A 4569-nucleotide genomic window follows, 5' to 3' on the forward strand; every position below is an offset into this window, starting at 1 on the left:
TTCTCTTCCTTAATTCTTCGTGGCTTCTCAACTTATGGATATGTGATCATTTGAAGAGGAATGCATTCGTTCATTTTGTTCGGATGTGAAGACTATATGTTGCAATTTTCATTCCGTTGGATTCAGCTTCTATATTGTTGTCTATCTATGTGCTAATGGTGGTCAACCTCTTCAGGATGGCTCCTCCAACGCGCACGACTCCGAATCCTAATCCGCCTCCACCTCCGCCTCCTCCGGAAGCATGGCAAGCTGTGATGGCCGCTACTAATGCAAACACACAGTTGATCATGCAAATCCTTCAAGAGCGCAATCAAGGCAGTCAAGGGAATCAAGGCCATAATTAGCACCACTTTGCTACTCTGAACCAGTTCCTTGCTAATGGCCCAAAGACGTTCAGCGGTTGTGTTGAGGCTACCGATGCTGACGATTGGCTAGTGGATCTGGGCAAGCATTTTGAATGTAGCAACGTCAGGCCTGAAGATTTCGTCAAGTTCGCTTCTTTCCAGCTCAAAGATCAGGCTGCAGAGTGGTTCCAGCAGTACAAGGATTCCAGAGGTGGACGTCTGATCACTTGGGACGATTTCCGTCAAGATTTCCGCGCTCATCACATCCCTCAAAGTGTGGTTGAGAGTAAGCGTCAGGAATTCCGCAATCTGAAGCAAGGCTCTTTGTCTGTCTATGACTACAACAAGTTGTTCCAGAAGCTCGCCCGTTTTGCCAAGCAGGATGTTCCTGACGAGAAGAGCATGATCTATCAGTTCAGGGGTGGTCTTCGCGAGGAAATTCAGCTCGCTCTTGTCCTCTTTGAGCCGTTGAGATACGATGAGTTCTACAACATGGCACTGAAGCAAGAGGCTGCTCAGATAAGGTGTGATGCTTCCAGGAAGCGTGCCAGAGATGTTACTCCTTCTTCCTCTACTCAAGTGGTCAAGCAGCAGAAGTATTGGCTTCCTCCTCCTCCGTTTCGTCAGCCGTATCAGCAGAAGAGCAAAGGTGGCAGTGGTTTCTCCCACCCACCCAACCCAGGCTTTCATAACAAGGCTTCGTCTCAAGCGCCAAGACCGAGTGCTCCGTATCACCGTCCGCTTTCAGAGGTCACGTGCAACAAGTGCCAACAGAAGGGTCACTATGCCAACAAGTGTACCAACCAGAGGCGTCTTCCTCCTCCTCCTCCTGTCAGATCGGCAAGTACAGCGGTGGTCAAGCACAATCCCAAGCACGCCAAGGTCAATATGGTGAATGCAGCTCAGGCTGAGGATTCTTCAGATGTGATCATGGGTAACCTTCCTGTTAATGATATTCCTGCAAAAGTTCTTTTTGACTCTGGTGCATCGCATTCCTTCATGTCATTTCCATTTGCATCGGAGAACAATTTTAGCACTAGGGCATTACCTAGAGCTATGCAAGTCGTCTCTCCAGCTAAGTGACTAAGTTCCAGTATGGAGGTGCCGGATATTTCAATCTTGATGGGTGATTTCAAGTTTCTTGCTTCTCCTATGGTTCTTGGCAACTCGGATATCGATCTTATTCTCGGGATGGACTGGCTCTCTAAGCATAAAGCTCAGCTTGATTGTGCAGCCAGGCAGATTCAACTGACTCATTCGTCTGAGGATGTCATTGTCTTTGCCGCTCGGGATAATTCCATCCGATTGTTTTCTCTCAATGAGAAGGGTGAATTGGACGCTATTTCGCAGATTCCGGTTGTTTGCGAATATCAAGACGTCTTTCCAGAAGAACTTCCAGGGATGCCTCCGCACCGGCCAGTTGAATTTGTTATTGAACTTGAGCCCGGTACGGAACCTGTGTGCAAACGTCCCTACAAGCTCGGCCCTGAAGAGTTGAAGGAGTTGAAGAAACAACTCGATGAGCAAGAAATATTGGGTCTCATTCGGCCTAGTACTTCTCCCTGGGGTTGTGGTGTTCTTTTTGTGAAGAAGAAGGATGGATCGAGTCGACTTTGTGTTGATTACCGTCCAGTAAACAAGAAGACCATCAAGAACAAATACCCACTTCCCAACATCAATGAGCTATTCGAACAACTCAAAGGTGCTCAAGTATTCTCCAAGCTTGATCTCCGTATGGGTTATCATCAGATTCGTATTCGTGAGCAAGATATTCCCAAGACGGCGTTCAGAACAAGCTTTGGTTCATATGAATACACCGTCATGTCTTTTGGCCTCGCCAACGCTCCTCCGACGTTCTCTCGCATGATGAACTTCATCTTCAACCCCTACACCAATGAATTCGTTTTGGTCTATCTCGACGACATTCTGGTTTTCTCGAAGAACAAGGAAGATCATGCCAAGCACTTGCGTTTGGTTCTTGACAAGCTCAGAGAACATAAGTTCTACGCCAAGTTCTCCAAGTGTGAATTTTGGCTCGATGAGGTTCTTTATCTTGGTCATATCATCTCTGCCAAGGGCATTTCCGTGAATCCTGAGAAGGTGTCTGCAATTGTGAATTGGGAACCTCCTCAGAACGTGAAGCAACTCCGCAGTTTTCTCGGTCTCGCAAGCTATTGCAGAAGATTCGTTGAAAACTTTTCTAAGATCGCCAAGCCTCTCTCAAATCTTCTTCAGAAGCACGTCAAGTACGTTTGGTCTCCGGAGTGTGATATTGCTTTCAACACTTTGAAAGAGAAATTGATCACTGCTCCAGTTCTGACTCCGCCTGATGAAACCAAGCCATACGAGGTCTTTTGTGATGCCTCTCTCCAAGGTCTCGGTGCTGTACTGATGCAAGAGAAGAAAGTTGTTGCTTATACCTCTCGCCAGTTGAAACCTAATGAGAAGAACTACCCCACTCATGATCTCGAGTTGGCGGCAGTTGTGCACGCTTTGTTGACTTGGAGACATCTTCTATTGGGAAGGAAAGTGGATATTTTCACTGATCACAAGAGTCTCAAGTACATCTTCACTCAGCCTAATCTCAACCTCAGGCAGACTCGATGGGTCGAAATGATTCAAGAGTACAATCCGAGTATCGAGTATACTCCAGGCAAGGCTAATGTGATTGCTGACGCGTTGAGCAGAAAAGCATATTGCAACAGTCTGATTCTCAAGCCTTATCAACCCGAGCTTTGTGAAGCTTTCCGCAAACTGAATCTGCAAGTTGTTCCTCAAGGTTTCCTCGCCAACCTTCAAGTCTCTCCTACCTTAAGACCAGATTCGCCAAGCCCAACTTCTTGATGCTATGGTGAAAAAGGTGAAGATTGGTATTGCAAAGAGTCAGTCCAAGTACAAGTGCTTCCGACTTGATGACAAGGACACTCTCTTCTTCGAGGATCGAATTGTTGTGCCCAAAGGTGAACTCCGTAAGGTGATCATGAACGAGGCTCATAACTCTCTCCTCTCCATCCACCCTGGTAGTACGAAGATGTATCAGGACCTCAAGCAAGCTTATTGGTGGACTCGAATGAAGCGCGAGATCGCTCAATTCGTGAACGAATGTGATGTCTGCAGAAGAGTGAAGGCAGAACACCAAAGGCCAGTTGGTCTCCTCCAACCTCTTGCCATTCCAGAATGGAAGTTTGACCACATTGAAATGGACTTCGTGACTGGGTTTCCAAAGTCCAAGCGTGGCAATGATGCTATATTTGTTGTCATCGACAAGCTCACCAAAGTGGCTCATTTTCTGCCTATCAAAGAGTCAATCACTGTAGCTCAATTGGCGGAACTCTATACCTCTCGCATTGTCTCTCTGCACGGTATTCCTCAAGTGATATCTTCAGTCCGTGGCAGCATCTTTACCTCCAAGTTTTGGGATTCTTTTCAGAAGGCCATGGGCACCAACATCCGCTTCAGCACAGCTTTCCATCCTCAAACGAGCGGTCAAGTCGAGCGTGTCAACCAAATTCTTGAATATATGCTCAGGGCTTGTGTGATCTCCTTCGGCATGAAGTGGGAGGATTGTCTTCCTTATGCTGAATTCTCATACAACAACAGCTTTCAAGCAAGTTCGGGCAAGGCCCCCTTTGAAATTCTGTATGGCAGGAAGTGCCGTACCCCTCTCAACTGGTCTGAAACCGGTGAACGTCAGCTGCTGGGTAATGACTTAATCACAGAAGCAGAAGAAATGTGCAAAGTCATTCGTGATAACCTCAAAGCAGCTCAATCCCGCCAGAAGTGCTACTATGATAGTAAGCACCGTGAATTGGCTTTCGAGATCGGAGATCATGTTTACCTCCGCGTCTCTCCCATGAAAGGTACTCATCGCTTCGGTATCAAAGGGAAGCTTGCCCCTAGATACGTGGGACCTTTCAAGATTGTCTGCAAGAGAGGCGACCTCGCCTATCAACTCGAGCTTCCTTCAAACTTTGCAAATGTTCATGATGTGTTCCATGTCTCTCAGCTTCGAAAGTGCTTCAAGACTCCTGACCGCACCGTCAACTTCGAGGACATTGAGCTCCAAGAAGATCTCTCTTATCGTGAGCACCCAGTTGCTATTCTTGAAGAGACTGAACGCAAGACTCGCAACAAGTCAATCAAATTTCTCAAAGTCAGGTGGTCACACCATTCCGACCGTGAAGCTACCTGGGAACGCGAGGATCACCTCCGTTCTGAGTACCCG

The sequence above is a fragment of the Triticum dicoccoides genome, chromosome 7B (genome assembly GCF_002162155.2).
Source record: "Triticum dicoccoides isolate Atlit2015 ecotype Zavitan chromosome 7B, WEW_v2.0, whole genome shotgun sequence".
In the NCBI taxonomy this organism is placed as follows: Eukaryota; Viridiplantae; Streptophyta; class Magnoliopsida; order Poales; family Poaceae; genus Triticum; species Triticum dicoccoides.